The sequence below is a fragment of the Nomascus leucogenys genome, chromosome 1a, assembly GCF_006542625.1.
Source record: "Nomascus leucogenys isolate Asia chromosome 1a, Asia_NLE_v1, whole genome shotgun sequence".
Lineage (NCBI taxonomy): Eukaryota > Metazoa > Chordata > Mammalia > Primates > Hylobatidae > Nomascus > Nomascus leucogenys.
In genome coordinates, this window is record NC_044381.1 from 82,427,019 (window position 1) to 82,444,766 (window position 17,748).

Sequence of the window (17,748 nt, forward strand, 5' to 3'; positions counted from 1 at the left end):
CTTCACCTTCTGGGTTCAAGTGATTCTTCTGACTCAGCCTCCCGAGTAGCTGAGATTGCTCAGCTACCACACCCAGCTAATTTTTGTATTTTTAATAGGGACGAGATTTCACCATTTTGGCCAGGCTAGTCTCGAACTCCTGACCTCAAGTGATCTGCCCTCCTCAGCCTCCCAGAGTGCTGGGATTAAAGATGTGAGCCACCACACCCGGCCAATAACATACAATTTTTAATTGTTCATTACTAATGTATAAGAATGCAACTGATTTTTGTATAGTGGCATTGTATCCTGAAAACCTGCTGTACTCATTCTGGTAGCTTTTTTTTGTAGATTACATTGGCTTTTCTGCATAGACAAAGCATGTTTTTTGTGAATAAAGAGAGCTTTATTTCTTCCATTCTAATAAAAAGACAATCCTTTTATTTCTTTTTCTTGCCTGATTTCACTGGCTAAAACCTCTGATATAATGTTGAATAGAAAAAGAGCAGACATCTTAGTCTTGTTTCTAATCTTAGGGGGAAAGCATCTATTCTTTCACAATTAAGTATGATGTTGTAGATTTTTCAGGATGCACTTTATTGGGCTGAGGAAGTTTTTTTCCATTCCTAGTTTGGGTAAAGTGTAAAAAAAAATTAGGAATGGATTTTGAATTTTTCAGTTTTTTTTAATGTGTTGAAATGATCCCATGTTTGTTTTTTTTAAAGTTTTTTATTAGCCAGGCATGGTGGCACACACCTGTAGTCCCAGTTACTCGGGAGGCTGAGGTGGGAAGATTGCTTGAACTTGGGTGGTAGAGGCTTCAGCGAGCCAAGATCATGCCACTGCACTCCAGCCTGGGTGACAGAGTGAGGCCCTGTCTCAAAAAAATAAAAAGGTTTGTTAATATGGTGGATTACATTGCTTGATTTTTAAAGGTTAATCCAACTCTATGTTTCTGAAATAAACCCACTTGGTTATGATGTGTATTTGGCTTCTTGATGTTGCCCCACAGTTCACTAATGCTCTTTATATTCTTTTTGTGTTCTTTTCTCTTTTTGTGTTATGCTTTTGGATCGTCTTTATTGGTGTATTTCCAAGTTCATGAATCTTTTCTTCTATGGTGTCTAATCTGTTAATTCTATGTAGTTTTTTTATGTTAGATATTATAGTTTTCATCTTTAGAGTTTTGATTTAGATCTTTTTTATATCTTCCATGTCTCAATGGCTATAATGAAATACATTTAGAATAACTTTTAGACTAGGCATGGTAATTCCAGCACTTTGGGAGTCTGAGGTGGGAGAATTGCTTGAGCCCAGGTATTCAGGACCAGCCTGGGCAACATAGTAATACCTCGTCTCTATTAAAAAAAAAACAAATAATTTTTAATGTCCTTGTTTGCTAACATCTGGGTTGGTTTCAGTCAATTGATTGCTTTATTCATGTTTTCATGCCTCTTTGCATATCTGGTAATCTTCAACTGACAGACATTGTGAATTTTACCTTTTTTGAGTGTTAGATATTCTTTTATTATTAGAAATACTGTTAAATTTTGTTCCGGATATGTAGTTATTTAGAGATAATTTGAGGCTTGCTTTTATGATATTTGTAGGAGGCCTGGAGCAATGCTCAATCCAGGGCTAGTTATTCCTCCCTACTGAGGCAAGACCTTCTTAAGCACCCCACTCAATGTCTTGTGAATTAAGAGCTTTACCAGTTTGGCTGGTAGGAACAGGCGATATTCCTAAGGCTGCATGATTATCCATCACTATTCTCTCAAATTCTTTCAGATGTTTTTTTCCCCAGTCTCCAGTAGTTGTCTCACACTTTGAGCTAATCAGTACTGTGCTGAATATTTGAGAGGCCCTACTGCAGATTTCTGGGTTTTGTTCTCTGCATAGCCGCCCTGCTACTTTCCCGGGGCTAGCTACCTTGGTCTTCATGGACTCTAAGCTCTTCTGTTTCATCAACTCAAGTTAGTTTATCCATGCACCTAGCTCCCCTTGGATTTCTTTCTCTTCCCTGGGCCTTAGCCTGAAAAGTCTCTAAAGGTTGTAAGCTGGGACAATTAAAGGGTATTGTTTGTTTCCTGTCTCTCTAGAATCACTGTTCTTTGTTGCTTGATGTCCAGTTTCTTGAAAAATGTTGTTTTCTATATTATGTTCGTTTTTCTTTTAAGTGAGAGGACAAACCTGGTTGGTACTGCATCCAGACCTCCATATATAGTATATTTTTAACCCCATTATTTTCCACTTTTTAAAACTTTTTTTCCCATTATTTTCTGTGGTAAAAATAATTCTGGTTTGAGAATTACAATTTCTTTATGTTTTAGCACTAGCTAATGCAAGTATCTATTATATACAAATTGTATTGGCAATTTTCTTTCTAAAAAATCCCCCCAGAGGGGTGCCCACCATTGCCCAGGCTTGTTTAGGTAAACAAAGCAGCCAGGAAGCTCGAACTGGGTGGAGCCCACCACAGCTCAAGGAGGCCTGCCTGCCTCTGTAGGCTCCACCTCTGGGGGCAGGGCACAGACAAACAAAAACTCAGCAAGAAACTCCACAGACTTAAATGTCCCTGTCTGACTGACAGCTTTGAAGAGAGTAATGGTTCTCCCAGCACGCAGCTGGAGATCTGAGAACGGACAGACTGCCTCCTAAAGTGGGTCCCTCACCCCTGAGCAGCCTAACTGGGAGGCACCGCCCCAGTAGGGACAGACTGACACCTCATTCAGCCGGGTACTCCTCTGAGACAAAACTTTCAGAGGAACTATCAGACAGCTGAATTTGTGGTCTCACGAAAATCCGCTGTTCTGCAGCCACCGCTGCTGACACCCAGCCAAACAGGGTCTGGAGTGGACCTCTAGTAAACTCCAACAGACCTGCAGCTGAGGGTCCTGTCTGGTAGAAGGAAAACTAACAAACAGAAAGGACATCCACACCAAAAACCCATCTGTACATCACCATCATCAAAGACAAAAAGTAGATAAAACCACAAAGATGGGGAAAAAACAGAACACAAAAACTGGAAACTCTAAAAAACAGAGCACCTCTCCTCCTCCAAAGGAACGCAGTTCCTCACCAGCAACGGAACAAAGCTGGATGGAGGATGACTTTGACGAGTTGAGAGAAGAAGGCTTCAGACGATCAAACTACTCTGAGCTACGAGAGGAAATTCAAAACAATAGCAAAGAAGTTAAAAACTTTGAAAAAAAATTAGAAGAATGGATAACTAGAATAACCAATGGAGAGAAGGGCTTAAAGGAGCTGATGGAGCTGAAAGCCAAGTTTCGAGAACTACGCGAAGATTGCAGAAGCCTCAGTAGCAGATGCGATCAACTGGAAGAAAGGGTATCACTGATGGAAGATGAAATGAATGAAATGAAGAGAGAAGGGAAGTTTAGAGAAAAAAGAATAAAAAGAAATGAACAAAGCCTCCAAGAAATTTGGGACTAGGTGAAAAGACCAAACCTACGTTTGATTGGTGTACCTGAAAATGATGGGGAGAATGGAACCAAGTTGGAAAACACTCTGCAAGATATTATCCAGGAGAACTTCCCCAATCTAGCAAAGCAGGCCAGCATTCAGATTCAGGAAATACAGAGAACGCCACAAAGATACTCCTCGAGAAGAGCAACTCCAAGACACATAATTGTCAGATTCACCAAAGTTGAAATGAAGGAAAAAATGTTAAGGGCAGCCAGAGAGAAAGGTCGGGTTACCCACAAAGGGAAGCCCATCAGACTAACAGCTGATCTCTCAGCAGAAACTCTACAAGCCAGAAGAGAGTGGGGGCCGATATTCACCATTCTTAAAGAAAAGAATTTTCAACCCAGAATTTCCTATCCCGCCAAACTAAGCTTCATAAGTGAAGGAGAAATAAAATACTTTACAGACAAGCAAACGCTGAGTGATTTTGTCACCACCAGGCCTGCCCTAAAAGAGCTCCTGAAGGAAGCACTAAACATGGAAAGGAACAACCGGTACCAGCCACTGCAAAAACATGCCAAATTGTAAAGACCATCGAGGCTAGGAAGAAACTGCATCAACTAAAGAGCAAAATAACCAACTAACATCATAATGACAGGATCAGATTCACACATAACAATATTAACGTTTAATGTAAATGGGCTAAATGCTCCAATCAAAAGACACAGACTGGCAAACTGGATAAGGAGTCAGGACCCATCAGTGTGCTGTATTCAGGAAACCCATCTCACGTGCAGAGACACACATAGACTCAAAATAAAGGGATGGAGGAAGATCTATCAAGCAACTGGAAAACAAAAAAAGGCAGGGGTTGCAATCCTAGTCTCTGATAAAATAGACTTTAAACCAACAAAGATCAAAAGAGACAAAGAAGGCCATTACATAATGGTAAAGGGATCAATTCAACAAGAAGAGCTAACTATCCTAAATATATATGCACCCAACACAGGAGCACCCAGATTCATAAAGCAAGTCCTGAGTGACCTACAAAGGGACTTAAACTCCCACACAATAATAATGGGAGATTTTAACACCCCACTGTCAACATTAGACAGATCAACGAGACAGAAAGTTAACAAGGATATCCAGGAATTGAACTCAGCTCTACATAAAGTGGACCTAATAGACATCTACAGAACTCTCCACCCCAAATCAACAGAATATACATTTTTTTCAGCACCACACCACACCTATTCCAAAATTGACCACATAGTTGGAAGTAAAGCTCTCCTCAGCAAATGTAAAAGAACAGAAATTATAACAAACTGTCTTCAGACCACAGTGCAATCAAACTAGAACTCAGGATTAAGAAACTCACTCAAAACCGCTCAACTACATGGAAACTGAACAACCTGCTCCTGAATGACTATTGGGTACATAATGAAATGAAGGCAGAAATAAAGATGTTCTTTGAAACCAACGAGAACAAAGACACAACATACCAGAATCTCTGGGACACGTTCAAAGCAGTGTGTAGAGGGAAATTTATAGCACTAAATGCCCACAAGAGAAAGCAGGAAAGATCCAAAATTGACACCCTAACATCACAATTAAAAGAACTAGAAAAGCAAGAGCAAACACATTCAAAAGCTAGCAGAAGGCTAGAAATAACTAAAATCAGAGCAGAACTGAAGGAAATAGAGACACAAAAAACCCTTTAAAAAATTAATGAATCCAGGAGCTGGTTTTTTGAAAAGATCAACAAAATTGATGGACTGCTAGCAAGACTAATAAAGAAGAAAAGAGAGAAGAATCAAATAGATGCAATAAAAAACGAAAAAGGGGATATCACCACCGATCCCACAGAAATACAATCTACCATCAGAGAATACTACAAACACCTCTATGCAAATAAACTAGAAAATCTAGAAGAAATGGATAAATTCCTCGACAAATACACCCTCCCAAGACTAAACCAGGAAGAAGTTGAATCTCTGAATAGACCAATAACAGGTTCTGAAATTGTGGCAACAATCAATAGCTTACCAACCAAAAAGGGTCCAGGACCGGACGGATTCACAGCTGAATTCTACCAGAGGTACAAGGAGGAACTGGTACCATTCCTTCTGAAACTATTCCAATCGATAGAAAAAGAGGGAATCCTCCCTAACACATTTTATGAGGCCAGCATCGTCCTGATACCAAAGCCTGGCAGAGACATAACCAAAAAAGAGAATTTCAGACCAATATCCTTGATGAACATTGATGCAAAAATCCTCAATAAAATACTGGCAAACCGAATCCAGCAGCACATCAAAAAGCTTATCCACCATAATCAAGTGGGCTTCATCCCTGGGATGCAAGGCTGGTTCAACATACGCAAATCAATAAATGTAATCCAGCATATAAACAGAACCAAAGACAAAAACCACGTGATTATCTCAATAGATGCAGAAAAGGCCTTTGACAAAATTCAACAACCTTCATGCTAAAAACTCTCAATAAATTAGGTATTGATGGGACGTATCTCAAAATAATAAGAGCTATGTATGACAAACCCACAGCCAATATCATACTGAATGGGCAAAAACTGGAAGCATTCCCTCTGAAAACTGGCACAAGACAGGGATGCCCTCTCTCACCGCTCCTATTCAACATAGTGCTGGAAGTTCTGGCCAGAGCAATCAGGCAGGAGAAGGAAATAAAGGGTATTCAATTAGGAAAAGAGGAAGTCAAATTGTCCCTGTTTGCAGATGACATGATTGTATATCTAGAAAACCCCATTGTCTCAGCCGAAAACCTCCTTAAGCTGATTAGCAACTTCAGCAAAGTCTCAGGATACAAAATTAATGTACAAAAATCACAAGCATTCTTGTACACCAATAACAGACAAACAGAGAGCCAAATCATGAGTGAACTCCCATTCACAATTGCTTCAAAGAGAATAAAATACCTAGGAATCCAACTTACAAGGGATGTGAAGGACCTCTTCAAGGAGAACTACAAACCACTGCTCAATGAAATAAAAGAGGATACAAACAAATGGAAGAACATTCCATGCTCATGGGTTGGAAGAATCAATATCGTGGAAATGGCCATACTGCCCAAGGTAATTTATAGATTCAATGCCATCCCCATCAAGCTACCAATGACTTTCTTCACAGAATTGGAAAAAACTACTTTAAAGTTCATATGGAACCAAAAAAGAGCCCGCATCGCCAAGTCAATCCTAAGCCAAAAGAACAAAGCTGGAGGCATCACGCTACCTGACTTCAAACTATACTACAAGGCTACAGTAACCAAAACAGCATGGTACTGGTACCACAACAGAGACATAGATCAATGGAACAGAACAGAGCCCTCAGAAATGATGCCGCATAGCTACAACTATCTGATCTTTGACGAACCTGACAAAAACAAGAAATGGGGAAAGGATTCCCTATTTAATAAATGGTGCTGGGAAAACTGGCTAGCCATATGTAGAAAGCTGAAACTGGATCCCTTCCTTACACCTTATACAAAAATTAATTCAAGATGGATTAAAGACTTATATGTTAGACCTAAAACCATTAAAATCCTACAAGAAAACCTAGGCAATACCATTCAGGACATAGGCATGGGCAAGGGCTTCATGTCTAAAACACCAAAAGCAATGGCAACAAAAGGCAAAATTGACAAATGGGATCTCATTAAACTAAAGAGCTTCTGCACAGCAAAAGAAACTACCATCAGAGTGAACAGGCAACCTACAGAATGGGAGAAAATTTTTGCAACCTACTCATCTGACAAAGGGCTAATATCCAGAATCTACAATGAACTCAAACAAATGTACAAGAAAAAAACAAACAACCCCATCAAAAAGTGGGCGAAGGACATGAACAGACACTTCTCAAAAGAAGACATTTATGCAGCCAAAAAACACATGAAGAAATGCTCATCATCACTGGCCATCAGAGAAATGCAAATCAAAACCACAGTGAGATACCATCTCACACCAGTTAGAATGGCCATCATTAAAAAATCAGGAAACAACAGGTGCTGGAGAGGATGTGGAGAAATAGGAACACTTTTACACTGTTGGTGGGACTGTAAACTAGTTCAACCATTGTGGAAGTCAGTGTGGCAATTCCTCAGGGATCTAGAACTAGAAATACCATTTGACCCAGCCATCCCATTACTGGGTATATACCCAAAGGACTATAAATCATGCTGCTATAAAGACACATGCACACGTATGTTTATTGTGGTACTATTCACAATAGCAAAGAGTTGGAACCAACCCAAATGTCCAACAACAATAGACTGGATTAAGAAAATGTGGCACATATACACCATGGAATACTATGCAGCCATAAAAAATGATGAGTTCATGTCCTTTGTAGGGACATGGATGAAACTGGAAAACATCATTCTCAGTAAACTATTGCAAGGACAAAAAACCAAACACCGCATGTTCTCACTCATAGGTGGGAATTGAACAATGAGAACTCATGGACACAGGAAGGGGAACATCACACTCCGGGGACTGTTGTGGGGTGGGAGGAGGGGGGAGGGACAGCATTAGGAGATACACCTAATGCTAAATGACGAGTTAATGGGTGCAGCAAAACAACATGGCACATGGATACATATGTAACAAACCTGCACATTGTGCACATGTACCCTAAAACCCTAAAGTATAATAAAAAAAAAATAAAATAAAAAATCCCCCCAAACTATTATTCTGCATATATAATAATACCTACGTTTTAAAAGGTATTTTATTTCCAATATTATTTTCAGTTGGTTAAAATAAACTACAGTACATACTAGTGGAGTCTGATTGAACTGATGTGAAGAATACAGTATTTTTTATTTTTACTTAGAAATGTTTAGAGAACGCATCTTGATGAAATCTGTTAGGAGTACAATTGTTTTAACCGTAAAGCTTGGCATTACTGGATGGGAGACAGCTATAGGATACTTAAGCCTCATTGGGAACTTATAGGAAGAGGTGGAAATAAGAGATGAATTACATGAAGAAGTCTTTAAGTCATGGAGGCTTACTGAAATATTGTAAAAAGCAAATAAGTAGACCTAATGAGACAGAGGGGGCTCAGAAGAATGCATTTGTTTCTTATAGATGGTAGCTGGAGCTAGGGCAGTGTAGCTTATGGCTTTGCTTGAATAGAAAGAGTTGATTTGGGATAATTGGATTTAAATCCTCTATTTACCATTTGCTAACTGGGTAAGTTTTTTAAACTAAATTTCTGATTTTGCATGTGTAAAATGAAGATAAGCTTATTTATCCCGAGGGTTGTAGTGAGCATTAAATAGAATCAATTACATAGAAGTATATAGCAGTATATTTATGTGCTTAATAAGTGTTTGTCTTTATTATTTTAAAGAAATGACCAGAGAAAGCTTTACTTTTCTATTGCATATTTCCCTAGTGATTATATGGACATAGAAGCAGTGCTTACAGTTACCTTGGAACCCATCAAGAAAAAATGAAGCAAATTCCTGCCCTGTTGCCCTTCTGGAACATTACATAGTTTGGATGAAAATCAGCCAGAGCACTGTTAGACTCTATTAGCATAAGATTATGTTAGAAAATAGTGGGCATGAGAAGGCCCTGAAGGAGAGTTCTAACTTGGAGAAGGATGGTGGAATTTTTTTATAGGGCTTTGACAGGAGGGGTCAGGCAAAGTTCAGTTTGAGGAGTAATTGGTCAAGGATAGCTCTCAGAGGAGGGGAGAATTGATCATGTAGATTAGCAATTATTGGGCAATTTGAATTTTATTAAGAATGTTGGGGCTGGGCATGGTGGCTCACGCCTGTAATTCCAGCACTTTGGGAGGCCAGGCAGGCGGATCACTTGAGATCAGGAGTTCGAGATCAGCCTGGCCAACATGGTGAGACCCCATCTCTACTAAAAATACAAAAATTAGCCAGGTGAGGTGGTGGGTGCCTGTAATCCCAGCTACTCGGGAGGCTGAGGCAGGAGAATCACTTGAACCCGGGAGGCAGAGGTTGCAGTGAGCAGAGATTGTGCCACTGCACACTCCAGCATGAGCAGCAGAGTGAGACTCCGTCTCAAAAAAAAAAAAAAAAAAAAATCGCAGTTTTTAATGTCTTCACAGTAGATTTTTTTGTCATTGGCTCTTGCTGCCTTTCTTCTTGTCTCCCCCAGTTCCAGCCCCCCAAATAGAAGGGCCCATTATCTTGCTCATGATTTTAGATTCCTAGCTCTTGATTTTGGAAGGCGCTGTCGTCGTGAAATTTCAGAGATCAAGGAGTTAATATTTTGTGGTATGGGAAATTTCAGTCTTTGCTCCTTGCATTCTTTGTGCAGTTTTTTCTTTGTTTATTTTAGAGACAGGGTCTTGCTCTGTTGCCCAGGCTGGAGTACAGTGGTGTGATCATAACTCACTGCAGTCTTGAATTTCTGAGCTCAAGTGATCTTCCTGCCTAAGCCTCCTGAGTAGCTAAGACTACAAGTGTGTGCCACCACGTCTGGCTAAAAAATTTTTGTAGAAATGGGTCTTGCTATGTTGCCCAGACTGATCTGAAACTCCTGGCCTCAAGCAGTCCTCCCACCTCTGCCTCCCAAAGTGCTGAGATTAGGGGCATGAGCTACCTCACCCAGCCTGCAGTGTGTCTTGGATCCTGTTATGTAGGTGCTCTGTAGTAGAGGAAACAGTGATATATGATAATGAAAAGCTTCGAAGTAGACATATGGCTGAAAGGGAGATTTGAATAGGGTTTTGCAGCAGCTATTTTAGTTGATGACACATCTTCAACTTAAATTGCAATTGCCTTTTTTCATTTTGCTTCATCCTTCTGTGGTGATCCTAGTAGAAGTCAAATGAGATCATTTTTGATAGTTGGTTTGCAGGCTTCGGTGTATACACCCAACCTTTCAAAGCCTGCCTGTGCTTTTCAGAGAGCTTGGTTTTGTGACTTAAAGGATCAGCTATTCTTTACCTTTTTTAATGCACTACTGTTTTCTAGCAGCTGCTGCTTAACGCTGTTCATTCTTGAGTTTGGTGAATTGTTTTCTGTGCTCCATGTGATTTCTTTGTCTTTATGAGGTACATTTTGACTACAGGTGAGCCAATTTCCTGTGAATATAATCTATGCTTTGAAATTAAGTTATCTTTATCCTCTTTAAATATGTAAATCCTCATTATCTGCTAGTTTGCCTCTTGCTTTGTGGCTCCTTGTGTTCCTCTTGTAATGCTTGCTTAGCTTTTAATTTAAATACCAGACTGTGTTGGTTAGCATCCATAGAAGACACAGGCCTATTCAGGAAAGTGTGAATATTTGGCCACCATATTTAGGATTATTGGGGCATTTCTTTCCAATTTTTCAGAATACAGAAAAAGAGGTGAGTTTCCTATTCGTTCCTAATCAAGTTCACCATCGACTTTGTACTTTTTGAACCAACTTGAATAGAAAAAAAACAACCTGAAGAATAATATATTTACTATTTCTACATGGATATACTGACTATAACTATGGAAAATATATTTGATTAGTTACATGAGGCGCTCAGGGTAAATGTGTCAGATATAGTCAATATTTTAGTATTGTCATGTGGTATTAAGTATTTTTCCATCAATGATTAGAAAGTTACGATTTTTTGTTGTTCAGCAAAATATCATGAAAAATTCAACAATGTTGCTTTTTCTTTTTGATAGCCAGAGGAAGTTAAAGAACAGATTTATCTAACACTAAACCGTCACTGGCAAGAACCTTTTCTTTGTAACATGTTACTTTGTTCCTTCACCTCATTCTCCTCCACCTGTAACAATGGTGAATATGAAGCAAGTGTTCAGTATCCTAGCTTTCTTTAATTTTCTGGGATGTATCTCTTTTAGTCTCCGTATATTAAATCTTAGGGAACCTGGAAGCTTCTTTATTAGCCTTTTTTATTTCTCCCTAAGAAAGTATTGATGTTTTTATAGGAATTTCTGCTATCCAGGGATAAAACATAACATGCAATTAATGTTTTTATAAATGGACAGATCAGTTACTTAAAAAGTTCTATAGATTTGTGATTAAAAATATAATTCCCTATTTGAATAATTGTCCAGGAAATTAACTGTTGATCATATTTAAAATATAACATAAAAATGAGTCTTAAAATATGTATGGCTTCATTTGTGTTGATTGATGTAACTTTTTTTGAGTAAAATGCATCATTAGAAAATGTATTTGGAATTACATTAAAAAGGGTTCTATGTTTTATTTATTGGTATCACACATATATGTCATGTGGGTCATAGACTTGTTTCATAGTAAAACAGATGGCATGGCAAGGGAGAAGAAACTTAAATGCAAGTTTTTGCACAAATATCAAAGAAATTCAGGCTGGGCGCGGTGGCTCACGCTTGTAATCCCAGCACTTTGGGAGGCCGAGGCGGGCGGATCACGAGGTCAGGAGTTTGAGACCATGGTGAAACCCCGTCTCTACTAAAAATACAAAAAATTAGCCGGGCATGGTGGCGGGCGCCTGTAGTCCCAGCTACTTGGAGAGGCTGAGGCAGGAGAATGGCGTGAACCCGGGAGGTGGAGCTTGCAGTGAGCCGAGATCGTGCCACTGACTCTAGCCTGGGTGACTGAGCGAGACTCCGTCTCAAAAAAAAAAAAAAAAAAAAAAAAAAACAAAGAAATTCAGTGTACTTTCTTTTCAAAAAAAAAAAAAAAATTAAAAACTCCAAAACCCAAGGAAGAAAAAGCTTCTTGCATTTCTATAACAATTCTTATCTATTAGTTGCAGGGCAAACATAATAAAATATTAATTATATAGTCAAAAATAGCTTTTAACTATGAAGAAGTCTTCCTATCAAATTCTTCTGTTCATTAAACCTACTTTTGGTTATTATTTAAATGTAATTGGGCAGTTCCAAGAAAAGCTTCAGAACAACTGTAATTACAGCTGCAGATTTAGTCAAAATAGGGGCTGTAAGAGGCTGTTTACTCTCCTTTTGTGTCTCTTTCATCCCCACCCCAAAGAACCCAAATTTAGTTGTAAAAGTTTTTGGTAAGCTCAGGATTTCTGAAACTGGAGTCTATGTATTTAACTGCATGCAGATGTGATGATTACATGTGACTTTTAAGGTTCCCATAACCTTTTAGTTCTTGTATTGCTCTATGCACAGTTAAGTGATTTTTGTCAGCTGTGTCTGTATTGAATTTTACAGATACACATATATTTTAAACACAGTTTAGTGATTTTTATCAAGGCCCAAGCATCTGCTCAAACTACTGAGAAGGGTAATAGTTTTCAATCTAAATTTGCGCTAATGTTGACATTATTACAAGTTGACTGGAAACATTTACGAAAGCCTGTATCTGTGTTAAAAAAAAATATATTTCTTCAAATTTTACTCTACTAGGAAATTGCCTTTGACTTCATCTGAAAACAAATTTGGCAAATCTCTTAATTTTTAGAGAAAGACCTACTATGATAAATCAAAAACTAAATACACATCTATGTCACATCCGTCCCTCCTCCCAGAGCTTTGATCTGGGGAGTTGATGGCATTCTAAGGTCTGGTTTTTAGTTAATCAGTCAGGGATTATATGTAAGGGTTATGGAAGACTGTGGCAAAGAGCAAGGTTTAGAGCCTTTTTCCCTTTCCCAGTTAATTACCATTTCTTTTGCAGATGGCAGTTATGCTGAATATTGATCATAAGATACAATAACATATCTTGGATTCTCACCACAGTTTTACAGTGTTACCTACTCAGAATCTGGTTCAAAATTGTAGTGACTTGTTGAATTGCACATAGAGAAATTTGAAGAGCCTTCTGCTAAAGCCAACAATTTAACACTTTTAGTTAGAAGACCAAGTGAAACTTGCCTGTATTTGCATTGCACCATATTAAAAGTGGTAAGGGGATAAAATTGTATAGGACATGGTTCTTACCTCAAAGTATAGTGGGTAGACAAGGTGCAAATATATGCATTATAATACATCAATGATTAGGGTAAATAAACTTAGCTTTAAATCCCCAGACTCAACAACTCTTTAAATCTTGAATTCTAAAGATGGAGACCAACTTTCTTACAGATGAGGAAATAGATTCAGAGAAGTACAGTGAATTGTCATTAATCAAAGGAGGTTTATAGGTCATTCTAAATATGAGCTCAGGAATGACAATAGGTAGCAAGTTAACTTTGCTTTTTAAATCTTGGATGTCAGCTAATGTTGACTGATTGCTTGTTTCAAGTATTTTTACAGAGAAACTTCTGGTCCTTTTCTCATGTGAGTCCAGTGGGAATATCAGCAGCATGGGGACAATAGGTTATTTTCAGACTGGATAAAATTGAACAGAAGCCATTTTGGAGAATACTGGAGAACTGAAAAGAGTAATAAAACACGTTCATTAAGACAAAATAAGGGAGAACTGTATTTCTAAAATCACATAATTTTTTTTTTTTGGAGACAGAGTCTTGCTGTCGCCAAGGCTGGAGTGCAGTGGCACGATCTCGGCTCACTGCAGGCTCTACCCGCCCCCCCCCCGCCCCCCCCCCCCCCCCCGGGTTCATGCCATTCTCCTGCCTCAGCCTCCCGAGTAGCTGGGACTACAGGCACCCACCACCTCGCCCGGCTAATTTTTTGTATTTTTAGTAGAGATGGGGTTTCACTGTGTTAGCCAGGATGGTCTCGATCTCCTGACCTCGTGATCCGCCTGCCTCAGCCTCCCAAAGTGCTGGGATTACAGGCGTGAGCCACCGCGCCCGGCCTAAAATCACGTAATTTTTAAAGCACAAATTGATTTATAGATTATGAGGAAAGATAGGTAAAATGTGATATGGAATATAATTTTGATGAAGTATAACAATAATTATGTGAGGAAAAAGGAATTAACAGAAAATCTTTTAGGAAGGTAAATAGAACTTTGAGACTTTAGTAAGACAGGAAAAGTGAAATGTGAAAAACAAGTTAATTTTATATAGGGAGGCTATAGATTTAACTCATTGTTAAAAACTTGTCATCATCACAATCTTCTTTTGCCTTATTCCTTACCCCACTGGTTCTCTCTTAAGAGAAGCTCTGGTGTCATGTGGTGTGATATAATACAGTGCTGTAAAGTTCTGATTTTGTCACTTACAACCAGCCTGATCTTGGAATAAAATTTTGCTTATGAAGACATTAAAAAAATGAATAATTTTGAATTAGTTACTTGGACTTGTGAGCTTCAGTTACTTAGCAAAAAATGAGACTATGTCTTCAGTGTGCCTAATTATACAATTGTTGGGACAATCAAGTGAAATCACGTGAAAGTGTTTTAAAAACCGAAGGTAAGTAATATTTTTTCATATTAAAACTATAGATTCAATCCAACATGACAGATATTTATGAGCATGTTAAATAAAGTTTAGCTGAAAGCTGCCTTCTTACTTAAGTTTAGCCTAAAGGTTTTTCTGTACATTGTGAGCTATAACAAGTGGATGGAGAAACAGACTGTAGCCATACTTGTGCCAGTCACTAAGTTTTGGCCAATCAAATGTAGTCAGCTGTTCAAACTGTGTTCAAATAAGGCAAACACCAACCTGTAACCAGTCCAGCTGTTTTTGTACGTCACTTCCTTTTTCTGTACGTCACTTCCTTTTTCTGTACATCACTTTCCTTTTTCTGTCCTTAAATCTTCCATCATGTGGCTGTGCTGGAGTCTCAGTGCCTACTCTGGCTTAGGAGCATGCCTGATTTGCAAATTGTTCATTGTTCACTTAAACTCCTTTAAATTTAATTCTGCTAAAGTTTTTCTTTTATCAAGTACCTAGTATGTCAGATGCAGTGTTGTAGATTTTAGAATTCAGGAGAAGTAAGAGAAAGGAAATAAAACATAATGTAAATGTCTATAATATATGACAGAATATGAAAAGGGTAATAAGAGATTCAGCTTACCTATATTTTGGCTTAGGCTAAAGAGTTACCCACCTGAATCTGCTCTAAGTCCACGAGGCTTGTTTACCATAAGTGGCAAAGTAGGAATTTTGACCATTTCCTGTCTCTCTCTCTCCCTCCCCACCTGCTTCCCTCCTCTCCTCCCCTTTATCGATAACCCCCCTCCCTCTCTGTCTTCCCCGCTCCTCCCTGCCATAAGGTGAAAGTTTAAACTTGGGCTCTCCAATAGTTGCAGATACGAGCTTGTTGATTTTTTTTGTGTACAAGCGTGAATCAGTGGCCAAGTCAAAGTGCCATAAGGAATGTACAATTTTTAGACTTCGATGAGTATTGCCAATGAGATAGCTTCTAGATTTTAATATCTGCATTGTATACCTTTCCAGGGCATAGAAGATTAAAGGGGGACTTTAGAAACAACTATTTCAGTCATCTGTGAAGATACTTTTTACAGAATCCCAGACTTAGCTTGACTGCTTTTTATAGTCAGGAATCTTTCTATCATGTAATGCAGACCACTTTATTATGGGCTCCAGTATTTGGAGTTCTTTGTTTTTGTCAGTCCCAAATGACCACCTTCTCCCTCTGTTATTCTGTATTCTTTCCATTTTGTTGGATATATTTTGGCTTGACTGAAGAGAGAACCTGTTGATGGGGAAGCTAGGAATAGAAAGAGAAGGGATAGGTTGAGGAAGCTTGACAAAAAAGGAAATAATGGTAGTAATATGGTTAATAATTCTTAGCACTGAAGTCTCAGGTACTGTGCTAAATGCTTTTCTTATATTATCTCATAACCTATAGAATTGATATTTTAATATTAAATATTAATTAAATGAAAGATTAGTTTGATAGTAAATAATAGTATTTACCCTCTGTTACAGACAAAGAAACTTAGCTACAATAATTTGCCCAGCAAAAGGTAGAGTTCTTGCTGGGCTATTGATTCTAGAGCCAAACCTTTAACATTGCCATGTATTGTCTCTTAGGGATAACCTTGGAGGCCTCTTTGGGAAAAATTTTCTCCTTTTTTTTTTCTAAGTATGATAGTATTTGGAAATAAAAGATTAATATTTCAAGGCTGGTAATTTGGGTGGAAGTGGGGAGGAGGTGAAGAAACATAAAATTTATTCAATATTTTAAGGTTAGATGAAGAGATAAGAAAGGAAGGAACCTGGAAACAGATAAGTGAATGTAATATACTTTGTAAGTCAGGGGGAAAGGAAATTTTGGTTTAGCTGTTGTAATGACTACATTTTATAATACTATATAAACATGCAAGTTTGATCTAGGTATAGTTTAGTAAAAGCTATGGTCATTAGTTTATAGTCCAGTGCTGTCCAATAGAAATGTGGAGTGAACCATACATGTAATTTTTTAACTTTTTGTTAGCTACATTTAAAAAAGCAAAAAGAAGCAGTTAAAATTGGTTTCAGTTATTCAACGTAATGTATTCAAAGTATTTCAACAACTAATCAATATAAAAATATCAATTAGATTTTTACATTCTTTTATTCACATTAAGTCTTTGAAATCCATGTGTATTTTACACTTACAGCACATCTCAGTTCAAACTAACCACATTTCATATGGCTACATTTGGATACTGAATACCTTACCAGACAGTGCATTTACATACTATTAGAAGAGAAAAGGTTTATTGTAGTTGCTATGTTCATAAAAAGTCTGATTGAATTACAAGTAGATGGCTTCTTCTCCCTCTGTGTGTAACAAACAAGGAGTGAAGAGGAATCTGGGGCTGCAAAGCATCGCTCTCCAGTTGTATCCAGAGAATCTGCTCGGGAGGGGCAACATAATTTTTTATTTTTTATTTTTTTAATTTTACTTTAAGTTCTGGGATACATGTGCAAAATGTGCAGGTTCGTTGCATAAGTATACATGTTCCATGGTGGTTTGCTGCACCTATCAACCCATCATCTAGGTTTTAAGCCCTGCATGCATTAGGTATTTGTCTGAGGAATGAAACTATAAACATATTAAATCCTATAAAAAGAAAAAAAAGTAAGGTTCTGAAGGGTTCCAGAATTCAGGAGACAGAAGAGAAAGGATATTTTTTATACTTAAGGAAGTGGGGAGGAAGCTTTACCAAATATTTAGGTTTCTGCTGATTGAGGCTTTGTTGTATAGTTAGAAGGACTTCCAAGAGACTCCAGAATTTTTGCTATCGTAGTTCTGGGCTCTGGTTTTACCTAAAGACTCAATGCTTTTTCTCTAGACAGAGCTCTGTAGGAGAGGCACACAGTTCTTACTTAGTGTGAAACATGGTGTTTGTTGGTTTAGGGACTTTGTACCTCTTTCTGGAACCTTTCTTTTTTTTCTTTTTATAGGATTTAATATGTTTATAGTTTCATTCCTCAGGCAGGAATTACTAAAGTTTGCTTTTCCCTTAAAAAAAAAACCCAGTAAATTAAATAATCACATTTAA

General features: G+C 38.1%; 2 protein-coding genes across 6 annotated transcripts in view; one reads left to right on the forward strand and one right to left on the reverse strand.

The window, feature by feature from the left end:
* The window catches only part of LOC115830404 (translation initiation factor IF-2-like), a 98,900-nt gene that overhangs the window by 75,958 nt on the left and 5,194 nt on the right, over window positions 1-17,748 (reverse strand). The gene's annotated exons all lie outside the window — the stretch shown is intronic.
* FUT8 (fucosyltransferase 8) overlaps window positions 1-17,748 on the forward strand; it is a 381,361-nt gene that overhangs the window by 73,989 nt on the left and 289,624 nt on the right. The gene's annotated exons all lie outside the window — the stretch shown is intronic.